At 37.5% G+C, this 22,349-nt stretch overlaps 1 pseudogene; it reads left to right on the forward strand.

The window, feature by feature from the left end:
* The window catches only part of LOC106033453 (cytosolic beta-glucosidase-like), a 37,998-nt pseudogene that overhangs the window by 10,649 nt on the left and 5,000 nt on the right, over positions 1-22,349 (forward strand).

A 22,349-nucleotide genomic window follows, 5' to 3' on the forward strand; every position in this document is an offset into this window, starting at 1 on the left:
GGAGATTGCAGAGAGGAATTTTTTTTTTCAATGAGTATAGTAGAAAGTAAATACAAATGACTGTGCAATTGTTATTACTGGAGACACCTATGGCTACAGATGCCGCTGCTGTGTCAAAATAGAAGACATGAGATTTATTAAATTAGTTTCTCCTGGCAGTAGACATTATAAGACTTCAAATTCCAAGTCAGAGGCTACGAAGATATTTCAGTACTCTTCCACTTAGGAAGTCCACATGCACCAGTACTTCCTTCTGATGATGCAGTGTGTCAGGCACTTTTTACAAAAGTTCCTGGGAAGGGTGTACTCAATCAGATGTCCCCATTCTTACATGCCAGCTAATTACCATCTTCTTTTACACACTGGTGTTTTGAAGCAGCTCACACAGGGTAGAGATTGCGTAAACCTCTGTACTCTTAAGTTTACTGTTCTTCCTTATAAGTTATAATGGATTTAAATACTTGACTTTCTATTCTAGAATTAAAATAATTTGTTATAGCATAACTAGACAGATTTATTCATAAGTAACAATATTTTTACTTAAAAGAACCATACAACATCTTACTTCGGGAGGTCTGGTCAGAGATTATAGCTCAAAATATGTTTTAAGGAATGTTTCCTAGAAGATTTAGAAGGGTACATTTTTCCTTTATAAATGAGAAGTTGTAGTGTAACCATGTATATACAAACACACACAGATAAATAGTTCTCCAAGAGCTTTAAATTGTTTTAATTGTTTTAACCCCATAGAAATGCATTTGGCACTTAATCATATGTAAGAATGTAAAACAAGAAAACAAGGTGACAAATATTAATATGGTTATAGATATGTTCTTTCTGAGTGCTTCCAGAAGGAAAAAAAAAAAAAAAAGTAGATAGGGGTTTTGTGGTATGATGGAGGTGAAGAGATTTCAGTTACAGCAGTGTAAGAAATTTCAGGCTCAAATTCTCATTGCTCATAATTACTATTCTCCAAGTGCCAGTTTAGTGAGAAACAGAAAGGCCAGAATCTGAAGATTCTTAAGTGAGCTATCAGCATAATTTATTTTCAAAGACACCTCTCACAAATCTCTACCAACATTTTTTTCCATCAAAGAGGTACAGTTTCTTCTGAGGTGCAGTGAAGAGTATTGCACAGTGATCCATTACACAATGGCCTAAACCAAAAATCGAAGGCCATATCTGACTAAGAGCAGGTGTCAGGAACAGGAAGATTCTAAACAGGCAGAATTGTAATACTGAACATTTAGCCAAGGGAAATACTACAATACACATTATCTGTTTCATTGAGTATAGTCATTCCAATTTCTATTTGCAATCTGGAAGAAGATGTTTCTAACAGCCATGATTTGATCCTCTTGTGGGACATATATCCAAGACATGCAAGACTCTCAAAACATCTATGCTGCACTCAAAACAAACCAAAAACCAGAACACTAGCTCTTGCACATACTAACTATAGTAGAGGCAACCCATAACAGAGCTGTGAATAGCTGTATGTCTATGGCTAAATGGCCAACACCAAGATCAGTGCAGGCTTGCCATCTAAGTATTTATGCAAATCCTTAGTAGATTGCTAAGCACAATTGCTGGTACAGTATCACGACTAACAGCACTTAAGCTAGTTAGCTGAAACTCTAACCTCTGTAAGCGGACAGAGTTAAACATAACCTTCATTACAGCTTAGATTTACTGCAAGAAGGAAGAGCATCACTCCTGACTTGCTGTTGAGATTCCCCATTTCCTTGAAGTGGCTTCTGGTTCTGTTATTGACTTTACCTAATTTTACACAGGGTGAGGAGACCTAATTACATACAATTTTCAGCTTTGGTCCACAGGGCCTAAGCCTTCTCCAAGCATTAGTTTAGACTGAGAGAAAGTTCATTAGCTCAGTGGGGGTTCACAGTCCTTCATCTGAAGTATCTTCTAAAGCACTTCCACACACACACAACGGTGGATGCACTGATTCCAGTCCAGTATATCACCCCTTATGCTCCTAGCTGATAAACAGATTTCAGTGAAAAAATAATAGTAGTGAAAACCCTAAGAGAGATGGAAAGTTGGGATGACCTTCTCAGGGCATGAGAGCAGGCATAGGGAGGTGAAGCTTTATGAATTACAATTAATTTATTCATGACACAGGAAGAAAAAAAAAAAAGTGAAGGTGCCTAAAAAGACTTCAAAATAAATTATACTGTATTAGTGCACTAGGATCTAGACATACATTTCAACATAGTTACGTTAGGTCTATAAATAATAGCACGGCTGGATTTCACTCAGGGCTCCAATTGCAGTAACTTCATTGTAAATCAAGTCTTATTTCACCAGTCTTACCCACTTTTGCCACAGGAAAAAGCCCTTTGTAATCCCATCAAATACCTATTTCCTTGCTTTCTCCACATTTTACCCTACCAATCTGAGATGCAGCCAGATTTTGTCTGACTCTCAGTGGTCAGGAAACTTAGTGCTCATATCATGTTATTTTGACTAAGAGCATAACCATATCATAACTACTTCACATTGAATAATCCTTTGTGATTCTGGAGCTGGATAAAAGAGCTGTAAGTCTTAGCAAGTCTATATTTTTGGCTTAAAATGCTTGGAGTGGTTGAGCTGATACTCTGTACATCATCTGCCTCGCTTAGGTAGCATTTGTCAGTGAAACACACTCATCCTCAGTATTTGCACCCCAGATAGTCTGGCAAGTTATTATATTCATATCTTCAGAGTGTGCTCCAATTTTCCTAGGCTCTTTTCTGAATAGGGTATATAATATCAGAAGAACAATTCTGTCTTCATAAATGATGCCCATGTTGATGACTGTGTTGTTTATAAAACTTACCTATTCTACAATCAAACAGTATATTATAAAAATGTGAAAAATATAATGTTTATTTTAGGATCTTACAGATATACAGCTGAAGACCTCCTTCCTTTCCTACATGCAAATGCTATTAAAATCACCTTTTCAGAAATTAAACAGTATTAGGTAGACTCTCAGTTAAGATAGATTTACCTCAAAAATGCGTTCATCCCTCCCTTCAAAAGTAAAGCCCCAAAGCAAAATGCATAGAGTTGCCAGCAGCTTTAGTTTAAGCTAAAATTAGCCATGCTGATTAAGTGGATTTTGCATAACCTTAACTATTAATCCTTCATATTGGTCTTCTTTTCTTTGAAAAATCTTGGAAGTACCAATAACCTAAAGGTTTATACAGTCACTTTTTAATACTACTTAGTTAAGATTTAATCCTTCATATAATAGTTAACATTGGCACCATCTTTTAATAGCTCAAGATTTCTAACAGCCACTTGCTGAACAAAACAGGCACTTGAAATTCCAGGGAAATAATAGCAGCAGACATAAAGCAGAAGAACTTTGATTTAAAGAATTAAAAAATGTACTTACAAGAGATAAAACTAGAGTAACAGTAAGCTAATCTTTCAGTTTTCACCCTTTCTTTAAACAGCATTCTTTCCACCGTAGATTCTCTCCCCCTCCATTTTCTTTAACTCAGGTCCTTATTTTCTAACAGCTAGATTGTCTCCCATCTTAACTGGCCAAGAAAGACATAAATTCAGTTTCCTAGTGAGACCAACGTGGAATTTGTTTCCAAGACTCTCTTTTATAGCAGCCCTCGTTTTATAGGCTCTTCCTCTGCAAAGGCAAGATAGAACTGAGTCTTGGATCTCTCTATTGACGTCTAAGGGAAATTAAATTCCCAAATTAAAAGTTGAAATCATTCCTATTGTCAGATCAGGACAAGGGAGAATCTGGTAGATGTTCTTCATGAGGTAGTGCCTCATTGAAAACGAGACTCTTGTTTGGGGCTGGTCTTGCTAACAGAGGGTGCTCTCCCTGAAGATTAATCTAACTTGTTTTGCTTCAGATTTGCTTCAGGCTAAGAGTGCGAATATGGTTAGTTACCCAAGCTCGACCGACACCTGGAAGCTCATTAGTTTACGATAATTCCTTTGTGTGCCCAAGCCCTGCCTCAGCATTCTACAGCATTTGCTTATATGACTTTTTGTACGAAACGTAATCAACCTTCACATTTTTGTAATAATTGGCATTGTCTGAGATTTATTTTTTGTCACCAATATTTGGAAGAGAATTTGGCAGCCACAGTGATTCTGCTTTCTGCACTTTAGATGTGTGTAACGGAAATCTAAAAAATGAGTAATTGTAGGTAGCTAGTAATTATAGTTCATACCTTTGCTTTGTCAGTCAAATGATTTAAAAAAAATCAATTATAAAGCAGATTATTAATTAAGTGAACAATAAACATCTTTACTCTTTTATATCACTTAGGCTTTTTTCTTCTGTGTTCAAAGATTTATTCATTAATTGCTTTAAACATCACTTAATCAGTAGTGAACTCAGAGCAGCTGAGAGTTGTGTTTTGTTTATATATTTGATCAATACAACCAGCTGAAAACTTTCAGATCATTGATCATGTCATATTCTGCTGAGTAATTTGCCAGTGAAACTGGATATTTGGAAACTGATGACTTAGTGGTTCAAAGGTCGATTTAGTAAAACACTGAAGTTGGCTAAAAGAGACCTTCCCCCCCCCCCCCCCCCCTTTTTTTTTCAGTGGTTGGTCTTCTGGATGGTCCATGATCTCATCTCCACTACAGTTTTCATTTCCTCTTAAATAATGACAGATTGTTTTTCCATAGATCACCTTACTCTGCTGTCTGTGCTATATCGAAAAACTACCAGTAATAGTATTCCAGATAGAGACCATATTGACAGCTATAATTTTCTTAATGTTTTCTTTCTTTCCTTTTCAGTTATTTATAACTTTGTCAAGCTTTCACCTTTACAGCTGAAATTTCTCAGATATGATTACTGACCAAAGGTCAGTTTTATCCTGGTTACTTACTATTTTAAGTTTTGACAAAAATCATTTCATCCAGCTTGTGATCATATGTCATGTAACTGTTTCCTTTTTTTCATGTGAAGGATTGTGTTTTTGCCTGCACAATTTTAAGCAACACTCATATCTGAAGACTTTGAAATTTAGCTTGGCATATACTTAGTTTAGCCATGTTCTTTTCAGTGCTTTATTAACAGTCTATTCCTATTTGATAGAGTTATACAGATTATCCAAGCTATTTTTCTTTTTCATTAGTATGGACCATGTGCGGAAAGAAATAGAACTTCAAGAAACTAATGAAAATTATGTGTTTGCCAATATTTGGAAACTTGAATTACTTCCTCTCCTCTTGGAGAGGTTCATGTTTCAGAATAAGTGCACACAAACATTTATCTCACTAAGTGATGCAGTGACTTCACTTAGGAAATAAGCACCTAGGAGAGACTCCACAGTGGTCAAAGAATTATAAAGAGACATCGTGCCTGAAAAAGTGAGTGGCATGAGTGATCTCATGGAAGGTTGCAGTGAATTGGGTAATGGCATTATTCCATAAATTTCCTTGAATTAGGCTCAAATAGTTTAAAAAAAAAAAAAAAAAAAAGGGCTATTTCCAGCTTTCAACAGAAACTTCCCTTCATTTATCATAGTGATGAATAGCTACACTATGTATACACAAACAGAGTTTGAGAAGAGTTTGTATTCAAGTTTTAATGATTGTTAAGGGGATAAATTTTAAAGTGATAGGTGGACAACAGCAGAGGGAAACCACAACAGAAAAGCGTAGCAGTTTTCTGATGCTGTCCAATGAAAAAGCTATTGTTTGCAGATAGATTTGCTGCATCTGTTAAAATTCTAGTTCTACCATCAAATACTTATCTACCTTCTTATTAGATTGTGATCACAACTCACTTCAAAGGCAATTCTAATTATTTCTTTTATAAAACCACCTCTTTCCCTGACAGATTCACAGGAGAAATTTGAATGATAAAAAGGTAATCTCTAACATCATCATTTACAGTGTTCGTGTTTGAATTGGTTGTATACTGAACACAAGCCTTTAAGATTTACTTCTCCACAGGAGCTGAGATGTGGTAGTATTGAATTTAATAGGCAATCATTCAACTTTTTAACTTTTAAAATGCAAAATAAATTTAGTACAGAAGACTTGCCATTGCAACGTTACGGATGAAAAGATACATTTCAGCATCCACTTGGCAGTACATACAAGTTACTGCATACAAAATATTCAGAACGGGAGAGCTGGCATACATGATTTTGAATTTAAGGTCTTCTTTCTGACATTTTAACATCTAAGTTATAAAGCTCTGTTAATGTCTATTTTTGAAGGGCTATTCCGAGCTTCATATTCTGTTGAGCATTTCTACACATTGCTTTCCAGGACAAAGCAACACAACTTACTTTAATTAAATCTAACAAAAAACTTCCAGATTTCCATTTTTCTAATTGTGTATGGGAGAACAAAACATATCTGCACATTTTCCTAACTCTTCAGAAATGTGCATAGTGAGAGATAATAATTTTACAGTAGAGGCGAGAATGTATAGGTAGGTATTGTCCCCTGAAAAAGACATTTGCTTGATGAAAGATCTAAATGTTTTCCTAATCCTGATATTGAGCTTTTATATGGATTTTGAGAAATCATTTATCTTTTCTCTAGGGACTCTCTTCTCCTTCATAGCACCTTTTCAGGCACAGAGAAAGAAGATCTGAGCATAACAGCACTGGAATCTTTTTGCACTGGAAATTGTTTACTGTATTCTAAACAACTGGTGTTGTTTTGTTTTTGTTTTACAGTACTTTTCCTTTGACAGTGTTATTCCCAACTTACTGTGTTCTCGTTCCATCTGGGAATTCTTCTCATTGGAAAATTCAGCACATGGAAGGAAAAAAATGCCAAAAAAAAAGTTCAAAAATGCATGTCACCCCTTTTTTAATCGAAAATAAGAATTTGGGAAGAGAATAAACCAATGCCTACATAAATTAATGGCTGTAAAGTATTCCATGCAAATAGCTAGATATTGCCAGAAACAAAAGTTATACTAATCACGAGATCTTCTCTTAAGAAAATATTCCAAGCTTGCTTTGTCATGCTGACATTCTCATCGAAATTTCCTGGGAGAACAAAAGTTTTGTTTTGTTTGAACCTTCTCCTTGAAAGGCAAAGGTATGCTTAAGGCACTACTCCAGCTGTATAACAATTGCAAGCTTTATAACCAATAGCACATGACAGAGCATGCTGAGAGATACACATCTTGGGTCTGTTCTAGGCATCAGTCCAAGACTTTATGCTGGAACTGCAAGAGAAATACAGATTTTTTTGAGTATACACAACCTGCAGTCTTTAGAAAACCCTTAGAAATATTATATATAGCATATGTTGACTAGGAGCTGGCTAATCTTGATTGGGAGGGAGAGCAAAAGAAAAAAATCCCAAACCTTTTTGCAATACCCATTTAACAACCCATTGCAATAGTGGCAGTGCAGCAGGGTTAAAAGAAGACTGAGAAAATAGCTTTTAAAATATCAGCTACAGTTGTGTGAAAAAAAAATGTTTTGCGGGTAGTAAAAATTTGGGTACCATCATGTGTCATATTTTCCTTTCCTTTCATTCAGGTTGACTAAATAATTTATTTTGGTGAAAGCTAAGACCTCATCCAAGTTCCAATGACTTCAATGGAAAGCTTGTGCTGATTTTGATCACAGAGGCTGTTTCTACCCTTATAGAGTCTGAAATGGGATTTTTTTTGTAATGTATTTGTCAGAACCGTGATCGAATTTGCATTTTTTCACTGCACGCTGAGGAATTCCACAATAGTATGTATAAAAGGAGGAAAACTGTAAAATTGGAAAAAAAGAGTTTAAAAAGCAGCAATGATTATCTTTTTTTTTTTTTTTTTTTTTTTTTACTGTTGGAACCAGTAGAACTGAGATACATTTTGTCAGAATGTAGCACCGTGCTGTACTTTTTGTCAATAAGATATCCAGAATGCCAAAAATAAATAAATAAATAAATAAATTCAAATTCAGTGTAGGATAGCCAACACATGCTGATTAGGACACTCATCTAGTTCTAATGTTCTACCCTATTGGGGCAATGTAAGAACTGGGCTCTTTTCTTGCAAACATTTAAGCTAACAACTGTATCTTGCATCTACGCATTGTTTTGGTGTACAAGTGTACTTGCCTCTTTCTTTCTGGTCTCAAATTTGTCCTGGTACAGATCAGAGGTGTCTGAAACATGAGATTTTCACAGGAAGAAAGCAAGGTAGCTTTAGCATCTCCAAACACTGAAGGAGAAAATCGAAATTTGGACACAAATGACAAATGCATGTTAGCATAAGACTCTTGCCATATCTGGCAAGATTCATTAAAACTTGGAACCAGTATAAGCCTTGGAAGAAAAACCCTTTACATAAGCCCAGTGGAGGGCTTGTTAGAGTTTGATTGTATAATTTGCCAAAGATTCAGTCCACTTTGAGAATGCCTCAGCCTTTCTCAGCTTCTTTGAATTACCTAGATTGAGCCAGTGCTGCAGAGACTGAGCAGGCTCCACTCTAGAGTTCAGAGGCTAAACAAAATATTCCCTGCCATTTTCCTACTGCTGCCAAAGGTTGTTTCAAAAAAACCAACAGGCGCTAAGATCAGGAATGCAGGCCAGAAGCGGAGTATAAAAATAATTTATAATCAGTAGAGCACACTCTGCTGCAGAACTTGGAACTCAACGTAAAGTTCCTCAGTCTTTGGCAAGGAAACAAATAACTGGAACCAGTGACAAGCTGTAGTAATAATCCACATAAAAGGTAGCAGATTTCTATTGCTACAACTTTTTGCCTTGGCTCAGACGAAGAGAGGAAAGTGATGTGAGTAGCAGCACCACCAGTGGCTGGATTTTAAATACATTTAATAAAGCGCTGTATGAATTCTGCTAACAGAATGGTAATTTCCAAAATTTGCTTTTCAAAGGCTAGAAAATAATAGATTGCCTGTGTCTCCCCCTTCCCAATCCGTGTCATAGATCATGATACAGTCCTTTAATTACACAAATACCCACTATTTTTCTACAGGCCTCCTTGGGAATGTAAGGAGACAGAACCATTTCTAAGAGGTCAGCGTGTGTGTTCAGCCAACCTTCCCATGCTCATGTCTTTAGTTATTGCCTCCTACTGGAAGCTGATCACCCAACAGCCAAAAGCTCTAATACAGCAACCATTGCTAGGTCTATTCACCAGTTTAGTTTGAAAGAGGCAGTTAATATATGAAGGAGTTGGATACATAAACAGACTTACTTACCCATAAACTCCACTTTTTTGTGTGTGTGCTGTTTATAAAATTCTTTAGTATTTAATCGGAAGAGGAAAAATGTACATGATTTCATCTGCACTATGTGAATGTTCAGATTCCTCTGAGCAAAGCTAAAACATGGGGAAAGATTAAAGAACTTAAATTGAATGAGATACTGTGTTCATCTGTGTGACTTCTTTGCTAAGTAGTCAGCCTCTGTGATGATAAAAAGGTCAGTGCTGCACCATTATAACTACCATATCCTTTAATCTTTTTTTTAAATTATTTTATTTTTTTATTTGTGTGTTTAAATCAAGCAAGAGACAGCTATGTTAAACAGTTATATTGATTTTTTTTTTCTTTTGATTCTATTAGTTTAGATTCAGGGTCAGGTACAAGTTTTGCAATATTTCCAGAATAACATCATCCCCAGACATCACTGCACATCTGTAACACTGTTTGGAAGACCAAAAATATATATGTAAAGCATAGGTTGTCTGAAAAATAACCTGTATTTACTGAACTCCAAATAGGTACTTGGATTACTTTGTCAAATTAAAGTATTGCTGTGCTACTTATCTCACTTTCCAGGTGCAAGCAGTAGTATTTACTAATATTTTGCAGGATAAAAATGAACAGTACAATGGGTAGTATATCTTGCAAAAGGAAAAAAAATATTTATAGCATAATGGCATAGCACAAATCTTTTGAAAAGTAATATCAACTACTGTCTCTCATAGTGTGCTGCTGCTTAATAGTAGATAGTTCCATACTGCTGATATAGAGAAGTGGATTTTATGTAAATGCACTAATATAATGGGATTTCTTAATCCTGACTGGTGGAAGAAGCTTTTCAAGCATATTTGCTAAAGTCATAGTCAATGTCATTAGTCATAGTCAGTGACATTGGAAACAGCATTTCTGTAAGAAAAGAAAATGAAAGATACCGTTTCACTGGTATAAAACCTTGTCTCTCTATTTCTAGCTAATTCTGAAAACAAAATGTGGGACTTTACAGGACTTAATACAGATCATAAATGTTGAAATCATTGGATTTAGACAGTATATCCCCAGTACAAAATCAGTCTGAGCAGAATCCTTTCTACCTGATTCTAGACATATGTTAAAATTAATAATAATAATAAAAATACCTGAAAGGTTAAAAAAAAAAGAAAGATAAAGTGTTAAGAATTCTGGATTGCTAGTGTTTCAGCCAAAAAATCTTCACAAAACTGATAAAAAAGTGGTTCTATGATCATTCAAAGTTTTAAAACCGGGTTTATATCGGGGGTGTTGATTTTTGCTTTTTTGTGGTTTTACACATCCTGCCTGAAGCATTTCCCAGGTGGTATGGTGACACATTTGTAGTGCATTCTCTGGTGCCTAATATTCTAGTTGCCCTCACTTTTCAGGCTTTATATCATCTGCAACACCAATATAATCCTATCCACTTACTCAGCCATGTATTTTCACAAATGTTAATTTTTCTGTCATATTTGGTTGAAGCTAGTGAGTGATTTCCATTGATGTTGGTTGATAGGCTGTGAGGACTGAGCTGCATCATCTTTGTAAGAGCTCCGACTTCTCACCTGCCTTTTCGCCCTCCGTGTGATGCGACTGGAGCACACGCCTCTCCCGCCAGGGGCATGGAGTGGCAGCAGGGGCTGCAGGTCGATGTGTGCATGGGGCTGCAGTCAGTGCAAGCTCTGCCTGGCTTTGGCTGAAGGCCTGCCCTCCTCTTCTTGTTGATGGCATATGCTCTCAGAAACCTGCAACAAAAAGAAAACCTTTGCTGTGCAGGGAAATATGCAAGTTGTGAATGCTACAGTGGGAGATTAATACAGAGAGCATGTAAGTGAGACCCAGGAATATAACCCAAGCAATCTGCCAGGTTTCTAAGGATAAATATGATTTAGTTGCTAACAAGGCAGAAGTTTCACAGAGGAAGCATCAAAACAGCGAGGTACTGGGCCTACATTTTCAAGACAGTCATGTTTGACCTGCAGATTTGCATTCATAGAGACATATGGATGATGTTCCAAAGTGAGGTAACCCTTGGGTAAGGTATTGGGATTTCAAAGTGTACATATGGGGAAAAATGGGGCATACTGGTTTTAAAACAGAGCTTGGTATGTGCAGTGAAGATGATTTCAAAGTGTACATATGGGGAAAAATGGGGCATACTGGTTTTAAAACTGAGCTTGGTATGTGCAGTGAAGATGATATACACATTTGAAAATTCAGCTCTGTGGAGAAATATCGTGACATGAACAAAGGAATTGCACAGATTTCGAATGCACGTAACAATTCTGGACCTTCTATTTTAAAAATGGTAACAAGTTTCATTTAAAATCATTCAGATGTCATCTTAGCTACTTTCAAACAACCTGATTAGCTGTAGCAGATATTTTCTTGGCTAAATCAAATCAAGCAACTTTACCAGTAGGCAGTTTCTACAGATTTCTTGAAACTGACAATTTCTGAAAAACTTAGGCAGTTCTCCCTGACACATTGGTGAAAAGGTGCTTTCTCAACAAACAGGTGTCATTCTCAAGGGATCTTTCTCATGCCTGTGTATGCTTCTGTGTTTTTGTTTTTGTTTTTTTTTGCATTGTTTTTCATATATACATCCTCCTTTCTTCTCCTTTTTTTTTTTTTTTTTTTTTTTATCCTGACATTTTTGCATGACAGCTCATTGGTTTTAAGCCTGTTCACTTACAAGGTGAACAAGCCAGGAACGTGGAACGGCAGGACACGCCAAGATATAAATGAATACAGCATGGTTTTACATGAGCCAGTTTTTCTACTGAAGTGTGCAAATTTAAAGTTGTGGATCAATGCCCTGCTCTCTGCACACTCAGTGTTGGGTCATAATGTTGTGACAGTGACAAACTCTTGAGCGGTCAGGCCCACTTAAAAATTCTGTATGGAGGCACTCAGCAATAAAGGACGATTCCTTCAACAGCCAACAGCTAGCAAGGACTTTTGATGACTGATGACCAATATGGAATATCACTTTACATACATGCTATACATCCTAATGCTGTGCCATGCCAAATTGCCGAAACCCTCTCTGGTACAGGCAGTGATATAACATTACTTTGGCACTCCATTATAGCTTGTGACCCATTATTCCCAGCAAGATTAATTTATGTTAGTTCCTCAACTGGAATTCACTTGCTCACTACTAGCTTTAGCTTTCCAAGATATTGTGCACATATATCTGGTATTGGAAAGTTCATAGCAGCTGGCATTGCATCGGCAGTTTTCTCAGCAATATCAAAAAAAATCAAGCTGCATGATGCAATTACCAGAAGCAGTGGGAGAATATTTTATTTCTTCAGTCTCATGCTTTTACTGTCTTTTAGCCAGTGGCTAACAGTTATGTCATTCACTCCATGAAGGACAACACTCTGTTAAATGGATGGCTTGCTTCTAAGTTTTCTTCCTGGAAAAAAATCTGTAGTTACACAATCTCTGAACATCTGAAAGATAGTCTGTTTTTCCAGTGCCCAGACTAAATGCAGAGGAGAGCTGATGGCAGAAGAGCTGCTTAAGATGAGTCATTACTGCTTATTTTTTACTAGTTCTGCCCAAATTTCACTGTTTTTCTCTACTGCTCAGTTACAGACTCTTGCCTAGTTTTCCAGCACTATACCTGTAACCATCTGTTGATTATTTTTTTAACCCAAATATTATTCTTCTATTTTCTAAACTGAATGTCATTACAATATTCTGACTGTGTTTCTAATCTTGCCGTGACCCCTTGTATTATTTCTCCATTTTCAGCAGTATGCTCAGCTCCTCCTAGTTTAATAGATCTGCAGATTTCATTAATGTACCATTTACTCCCTCTTCTAGCTCATTATTGAAGCTATTAAATGAGATCAGAACTAATACTAATCTTTGTGTACTGCACTAAATGCCTCCCTTCAAAGTTATTGTTTATCATTACCCTTCATTGTTTGTCATCACCCTTCATTTCAGTCAACATGAAAGTTCATTTCCAATTTGATTTAGGCTTGGGAACAGTATTTTGACACAGTAGAGATGGGAGAAGAAAGGCTAATCCACAGCCCAGCAGAAGCTTCTAATTAAGGCTTAATTTAGGGGATCAAAGTCAGGAGTCCTCTCCCGCAGCAACAGTGCAAGGTGGAAACTGTCTCTGTAATTGAGAACACCTAAGCTCAGTGCTAAAATGTCCAAAAGAAAACAGTAGACTGATAATATTCAGGCACATGGCAGTATATCTTCTGCTGTCTGTTCATTAATTTTGTATCACAATAAAATAAAATTAAAAAAAATCAACTTTGTCTGGCAGACTTCAAAGTGTTTTAGTAAATTTGTTTTCTCAATAGCTGTTCCATTATGTTGCCAGGGATGGAAGCTAAATTTATGAGTAGCAATTTCAAAGACAACTTGCAGAATATGTGAACTTCTATCTTTGGCTGTTTCAGAGACATACGCTTCCAAAGCATCTGTATCCTTCTTCTGTTCCTGCACAGCGTACTGTTTCAGGAGAGAGATTTTAATTTTCACAACCCCTCCAAAGTTTAATTTCTAAATTGTATAGTAAATGTTATTAAACATATTTATAATATGTAGATAGGAATGTAGAAACAGGATAGGATATGTAGAAACAGAATCAGTCAGGAAAAATTAATTTTGACAATATATAATTCCTCTGATATTAATTAATCCTACATGACTAAAGGTACCGACACCAAAACCTGTTCACCCTTGACCTTTATATAATACCATTTTATAAAGATAGGTTGACAACTCTTAGCATCAAACCCAATTACCCTTGTTATGTATTGACTTACCAAAATATATGTTTATCCAAGTGTGTTTGAATATCCAAGAACTGCTCAAATTTTCCTAGGAATATTTTGCTTGAGCTCTGTTAGTTACGTATAATCTGTGTCAGTACAAATGTGAAAACAAACAAACAAACAAAGCCAACAAAATCTAGTCTGGAAAAAATTGCCTCTAGGTAGAACCAAGTTCTTTTATAGTTTTGTACGTATGTATTGGACAAAACAATGGAGCAGTGGGCTACTGAATTTTAGGTAGAGGTGAGGCTACTTACTAGATGTGGGGGAAATTGCCAAAGGATGAAGAAGGCTGAATGAGCCAGGCATGCATCCTAAAGGCCATGACATGGAGTGGGTCTAATGGAAATATGATTGCAAGTCCCACTTCTGCAACAAGAAATAGGTTCATGAGTCCAGAAATGCTAGCCAAAGTGGGGTCGCAAATCTAGAAACTGGGTTGCCAGAAGAGTTTGAGATTAGCTGCTAGAAACTCAGCTTCTCTGAATTTTGAAGCTCTGCATCTTTCAGTATCTACCTACTTATCTGACATAGTCTGCTATCTCATTACTGTGAATCTGCCTTAACCTCTGAGGCAAATTTTGTTCACTCTTCCCCAGACTGCTTATGGAATATTTTCCTCCCACTCAATCTCTCCTAAAACCCATCTCTGTCTCTGTTGATTCCTGCCAGAGAATCAGCAGTGACACTTTTTAGCCTTGTTTTTATGGTTAAGCATTTTTATAAAACTTTTTATTGGGTTTTTATTGCTACTATCTCCTGTCTGCCTCTTCCCCCATATTATTGAGTTACATATTTATTATATCTCTTGTGAAATTGAATTGTATGATTTTCTGGGAAAAGATTTAATGTCACTTACATTTTAGAAGGTACCTACCAATAACATTTAATGATGTAAAAAATATGCATAATTACTCTGGTTCATTAATACCTATTAATCATGATTTAAGATGTCCCTGATGAGTTTTAGTGTTAACTGTCCAATGCTTACCTCCTTGCAAATGAAAGCCTGAGGAGGCTGCTTCCACCAGAGAGCATTAACTCATTTGTTGCATCAGTCTTTAGTCATCAGTATGAAACATGTGAGAGATATGTACGTCTGTCTGAACTATGCATCAATGTGTGTTTTGAGAACAAATTGGTATGTTGTGCCTCATTTCCCCCTTTGTTCCTTTGTATTCAAAGAGCCTTTACCTTTCCTTTGAAAGACACTTGAGGAAATGCATGCCTGCTGTGAAAGCCTGATTCATTTTGCATTGCATCTGCACTGTCTGGTTCTGTAATGTGCACTTTGGATTTAAATCAGCTTCTCTGCATCTCTGCAAAGAATATATTTTCCTAATAAGTTGACTCTTCTGTTGTGTGCATTTCTGGGAAAAGTATGTGCACTAGCTGTATTAGTGGCTTTTCTGTGTATCTTAAGGTTTTTCTTGTTTTCCTCGTAAAAGAAAGTATTACATGCAAGTATAACACTTTGCAGGAGTAGGTCTTCACCTGGTTTCAAAATCAAAAAGGTGAAACAGAAGTAAACAAAAAGAAAAAATATTAGTTGTCAGACATTATTGCCTAGCAGTCCAATAAGTGCAGATACTGACCTCGGCAAAAGCGGTATAGCTTTGGTAGCATAATAAATGGGAGAAAGACTTCTAACTCAAAAAAAAAAAAAAATTTGCAGTAGTGCCATCTAGTGTGCCAGGTGTTGCAGCTTTCTGGAAAGGGACAGTAAACTACTTTCAGCCCATCCCACTAGTCACAGTCTTACCCAGGCTGGTCCTCCTGCTGCTGCTTCCCTCTCTGCCTGCTGGCAGGGAGCAGTAACAGCGCTGGCAGAAGGTAGAGGTAGAGACCTGAGGGCTGCTCTGCAGATGCTGATCCTGGCAGACGTGGTTGTTGTTGCCGCTCTAGAAGAAAAAAAAAGAGCATCCATGGGACTTTAAAGAAGGAGAAAGATCTTCTGCCTGTACTCCCACATAAAACTGACTCTTCTACTCATTGATTTCCATTGCTAAGCATGTAATGGCTAAAACCTCCTTTCTCATCCACTACAGCATGGACAGGCCAATTGTTTTGGTATGGGGAGAGAAAAAATACACATTTGATGCCAGAAATGCGGAGGCACTGCTGCTTTTTGAAGCTAGCAAGGGCTGGAAAGGATTCTTTGCCTGGTCACTGAAGGATTTATGTCGACTAGAGGGTCCTCGAAGTCCTTCGGCTGGGGAGTGGGATACAAGGGGAGGTGAAGGGGAATGGGAACCTGCTCTGTGTGCCAATGCTGCGGACTAGGTGGAGCCCTTTTACCGTGACCACTGTAGGCTTTTCCACTGCTGCCTTTTTCGCTTTCACTGTTAGCTGACTGAACCTCTCTGCTTTAATCCGGAGATATGCAAAGTGCACGGCTTACCCTTCAGCCTGTGAAGCTGCACAGGGTTTATTTTTGTCTTCAATATAGAATCTGCTTGTAATAAGTGGAAGAGTGATCGAGCCAGAAACTGTTGTCTGCAAACGAAGCCCACATCTCCATAGCATCGCATAATGCTGTGTATTCGCCTGTCCTCTGCAGCTGGTGCTAGAGGATATTGCTTTTCCAGCTGGATTTGCTTGGGGTGCAGCTACAGCAGCATATCAAATTGAAGGTGTCAATTTTTAGCTGCCAAAGTGTTAAGGAAGTTTCAAGTGAGCAGGAAGTCAGGATCCAGGAAGGAGAGTGTTTGATCTTTGCCTCACTGCCTGGATGCTGCCTCTGATGCAAATGCATGTAGCACTTCTGCTTAAACACTTCTGGCGTGAGCAGTAAGAGGAGGGTAAAAGGTAATTCAGATCTCAGAAATATGGTTAGGTAATGGAAATGGAGGAGGAACCTCCACCACTAGCTATTGGGGGGGAGAGGGGCAGAAATAAGTAATTTTCCCACTAGCTCTTATTTCCTTTCTCTAGAGCTACTTTAGGTAGGTTACTATTGGCTGTTCCAAAAGAGCACGGACAGGAGAACTATTTCATCAGACATTGGTACTCATGGGGGTCCTCAGGGAGGAATTCGTCTTCAAGGAATATGAAAAACAGTGAACTGGGAGGTTAACAGTGGGAGACCCCCCCATGCACGTGCCATGTTCCACACTAAATGGTGGCACTGGTAAAGTAGTTTGCCCAGGATGGTAAGAAACTATCCGGCAGAGTAGGGAATGCAAACCTGTAAGATACAGGGACACTGACAGCTGTAAACCCCCAACCTTTCTCTCTTCATAAATGTGTGTTTAGAGACCTCTAAAATACATATAGATCTGATTTTCTCATATTATACCCTGCAGCGTACAGGCACTTAGCTCCCATTGATTTCAGTGCCTAAATGGGAGTTGTAGATCTAAAATTGTCTTTGAGGATGTAGCCTTTAGTTCTTGGTTATTGCTGAAAGCGAGAATACTTGCCCATGCCTGGAACCTTTTAACGAGCTCTGCTCGTTTCACCTAATAGCCTTAACAGCTCGCTCGTCCCCAGGAATCGATATTCTGGGCCAGATCCTAACTCGAGTCCTGCAATGCGCAGAGCTCTGCTAACTAATTCTTAAAATGTGAATTGTGTGTGCATACAGATGACATTATAATTTCCTGCCTTTTGAGTGGCTAGATGTGCAACTTTAATGTTCTCTTGATGTATTTTTAATGAGCTTTCCTAAGGCCTCTGAGTGGGAGAAACGTTAAAAAAAAATCTATAATGTGGTCTAGACATTGCTCAAATGACCCTTTTCCCACAGAAGTAAGAAATTCAACAGGGAATTCCTCCTCCTGAAAGCTGTGGAAGCTATGCAGCTTCTGACTTAAAGGCAGCACGATTGAAGCAATAGTTCTTGTAGACTCCAAACCTAGCTGCTGCACATGTCACAAGATACACAGTAGATGAGGCAAGAGCTGACAGGCTACTTTATTTTTTTTTTTTACTGTCAGCTATGTATTTATGCACAGCACAACCTTCTTCATTCTGTATATTTCAAAGTGCTAAAAAATCATACCAATTGTACTCTGCATGCTCAAAGTGCAGATTTCAGAGGTTCATGACTCAGTCAAATCAAAATCAATTTGCACCAGAACACTCAAAGGCACTTCTTCTTACTGAGGGCCATTTCTATGCTAAATTTCAACTCTCTGCTTGATTTTTTTTTTCTTTGAAAGAGAGGGAAAAGTTGCTAAAAATTCTTGTAATGGTAAAAGTGGTTTTCTTCACTTCTTTCATATGCCTACATACGAGCTACATTAATTCAAACAAAATTTTACCTGGCAGATACCAGGCCAGGAACACTTCACTCTGAAAGGTAAAAGCACAGCTGAGTTAGAAGAAAACCTAACTTGGAAAGCAGATGAAAACTAAAATAGTCCGATCAGTAATAGCCCCAATTCACTAGCTCCACTTAAAAGGAAAATAATCCTATCTTATTCTATTGTAATAATTGCAGAGAATGGGGAATATGCATCACCTTTCATCATGTTCATCATTAGATGAATCACTTGATGGCATGTTATTGTACTATGTAAGGATTTGATAGCTAAACCTCACCTGTGTGTTTGAAATGTAAAATCAGTTCCTCATCGCTGTTTTTTCCTGGCCCTGAAGCTTGCTAAAACTCAGGGTATGTCTCCACTATGAACTGCTGTGTAGCGTAGAGGTTTCTGAACAAGCTTAGAGGTGCAGGCTCAGTTCATTGAAGCTAGCTGAAGCAGAGCAGAGCTCTGTGCAGGCTAATTGTGGCTCAGCAGGATACTTTAGTGTATGTGGAGCTCTCTGTTGCCTTGGCTAGATTGCTTCCTACACTTTATTTAGCTAGCTCAGGTACTCCACATGGTACAGAGAGGCTCTCTGAACAAGATGAGGAGTGCTTGAATGTGGGTCTGTTTGCCACAGCCCCCATCGGCTTTATAGTGGCTAATGACCACCAGAGAAGTACTGTCAGACTGCTGAAAATCAAATGCTTCTCCCCCTCCCTCTCACCTCCCTTGCTGGAGGAAGGCAGACACAAAAAGCAATGGTGCAGCATCAGTACTAGCTGCTGATTCTTAAATGAAGGTGTCTTAGCTGCCCATTCTGGCAGCTTCTGGCTTCCCTTTACCCCCACTGTGGTGAAAAGGAGCTGTACCATATCCATGTGGCGCAGGAAGCCTGCTCTTAAAGGCTTCCACATTCTATGTACCACCAAAGAATTACTATTGCTTGTTATTTCATGCACTCCTCTGAAATGAATATTTATTTTCGCAGGCATATTTGAAATCAAAAGCAGGATAGAGAAAATTCTTAGTACTGTATTTTCCTGAAGACCAAACAGGCAGAGCGCAAAGTCTGTGATAAAATCTGAGATTAAGAGAAACTCAAACTGTCTGGATCTAAAATTTGACCTACTTTGAAGGTTGTCCCACATAAGAGTTTAATTTACTGACCAACCAAATGTAGATGTATTGGTGTTCATGTGCTGCAATAAAATTCTGTAAAGAACATGAAATGTGACAATGATCTTTGAAAAGCCAGGTTATAGAAGTGATATTACAAATTTTAGTAATGCTTTAAATTAAGTGTCTTCAATATGCTTAACCTTGCATTAAACTTAGATTTAATAAGACAGATGTGTATTAAGTACTGAATATACTTAAGGGAGCAATCTTGCGTTGGCAGGGGATGGACTCAATGACCTCCTAATAGTTCTTCTACATCTCTAATTTCTATGATACTAATTGATTATTAAAACACTTTTATTGAGGATTGATATGTAGCTATTATATAGTTATTAATCTTACAACCCAACTGATATTTAATTTATACATGATTTTAACACACAATGTCATTTTAGTTTTCAGAGAGTAACCCTGGAACAGTGCATTCACTGGAGCTCTGAAAAATCTTACTGATAAATGATGTCGGTCATTTTGGGGTTATTTGGAATTTTATGATAAAATCACACTTTGCAGGAGTGTAGGTTTACAGAGCTCTCCACATTAAAAATAAAATGTTTGCCTCCATCACAGCATTGCTCTGGAAAGACAAGCTCGTCAGGAAGGAAGGTGCATTTATTTGGCTTAAGTACTGTGTAATGTTAATGATGTGTAATCTCAAACAACAGCTAAATTTTGACTATTTTAAACATAATCTCACTATCTCGATTTTGGGATTGTAAAGAAATTTCCCAAAACTATGAGAGTGAAGAAAATGGTGCAGGGATTTTGAACATTTAAAATTCATTTCTGTGAACGTTTGGCTAAGCAAAAAGCAGAAGTTTTGCAGAGCTGTGTTATTAATTCAGCTTGTATATGCCTAGGGCCATGGCTCATAATGGCATTCCTTTCTTTTTAACAGACTGTCAGGATTTTCAAAGGACATCTAGAAAGCCATAAGTGCCGATTTGTTGGATGTATTTCTCATACCCTAAAGGCTTTCTTTGATATGGACTGATCTTTTACATTTATGGATGGAAGCTGCATTAGAAAATGCCCTTTGTGAAAACCTGTAATATCTCCAGAGTTGCAAACATCTTATTTTTGGCTAAGGAAGTATGAAGTGTGTCAGAACTCGTGCTTTTTGAAACAGGATTTTCAAATAATTAGCAGCAAGCAAAAATATGAATAAATGCAAAACCTAATGCAAATGTATATACCAATGCTTGAAAGTTCCTAGTTACTTTAAATGACGTGGGGAGAGAGATACTGCTTGATTTGCTCTTAGGATTTTGAGGTTCTTGTGCCTACTTTGTGGTAAATATTTACATTCAACATATGTTTTTTGATGTCAAAAGTGTAACAACCAAGTTTTGTTTTTCAAGCAGAAGGCTGGAATGCAGATGGAAAGGGCCCTAATGTCTGGGACACATTCACCCATCAGGGAGGAGATCGAGTTTTCAAGAACCAGACTGGTGATGTAGCTTGTGGCAGCTACACTCTGTGGGAGGAAGATTTGAAATGTATCAAACAGCTTGGATTGACTCATTATCGCTTTTCTCTTTCCTGGTCACGTCTGTTACCTGATGGGACGACAGGTTTCATCAACCAGAAAGGCAATTGTTTCTTAAAAATAGAAGGTTGCAGCTTTAATTCAAGGTTATTGCTGCAGTCTGGCATAATTAATCCAGTATGCTATTCTGCAGTGTAGCTTTGAAATTGCAACTTTTTTCAGAGTAATTATGGGATGATTTTTTATAGGTTTGCAACAACTTACTAATTAATATTCTAGATCCCTTTGGATAGCACAATCTTTTGGGATAGGATTAGTATTATGTTTCCTATGTATTTTCGCTTACTTCAGTTTAATTGTAACTTTAAATCATTTTGCTTCATCAGAATGTTTTTAGTCACAGGAATCCTAGCCACAAGGATATTTTTGGATGGCTTACAATAGACAAATCTCTTATTTGGCAAATACATTTAGATAGCTTATCAGTATACTCTGATGTACTGAACTTCATGTTGACTGTTTTACACTAAGAGGGACATATTTTTTTTTTCCCCTATTTTTATTTATTTATTTATTCTAGAGAATTAAAGGGGATTCTTCAAACTCAGCTAGGAACTATGTCTGTGACAAACGCAAGACAGCTCCTGCTCTGAGGAGAAGAGTTTTCACAACCTCAGCAGATAATATAAAAGTATAAGTGTAAAGGGATACAGCACATAAAAAAGATGGCCAGATTGCTAGATGTCAGGTATAAAATTTGTTGCACATCTGATTTCTTTATTTAATTCTGTTGGTATAGACTGGGGGAAAGATGAAGGTGACTTACTAGGAAAAAAAAAAGGAAATGGCAGCATTCCCTGCAGAAAATAGGGAATGGGAAAAAAAAGATGAAATAAAGAAAATTGTGAAGTATAAAAGCAACTGAAGCTGAACCAGAAAGAATGGGAGAATCAAAGCAGTTGGCTGAGGTCTCCTGTATGCTGGGAGGATAACATTCTAAGGAAAACATGCAAAGCAGATTTGGATGAACCTCTGAATCTCAGCTCCATCTCCTACTCTGAATCTCAGTTCTACCAAGAAGATATATACCTTCGCACTTCTGGGGCCGTGTTTGCCTTGGTAATCCTTTTCTTCCACTGGTTTGAAGATTGCAAAAATGGAAGGCTTCAAAGAAAATGCTCTTGGTTATTCTGATCTGTACTAAGAAGCAGAAGCAATATTTTTCTGCAGGATTTGGTCATGGAGAGCTTGGCTGTTCAATAGGCAGCAGTCTGTCCTCTGCAGATTATATTTTTCACCAGAGAGCAAAGGAGCCTTTGTTTCAAGAATTCAGGAAGGGGGGGGCTGGTGGATCTGCTGTAAACAGACCAACCAGCCATTTTCCCCTGCCGAGCATGACTGCAAAAACTGT

This window comes from Anser cygnoides, chromosome 4, assembly GCF_040182565.1.
Source record: "Anser cygnoides isolate HZ-2024a breed goose chromosome 4, Taihu_goose_T2T_genome, whole genome shotgun sequence".
In the NCBI taxonomy this organism is placed as follows: Eukaryota; Metazoa; Chordata; class Aves; order Anseriformes; family Anatidae; genus Anser; species Anser cygnoides.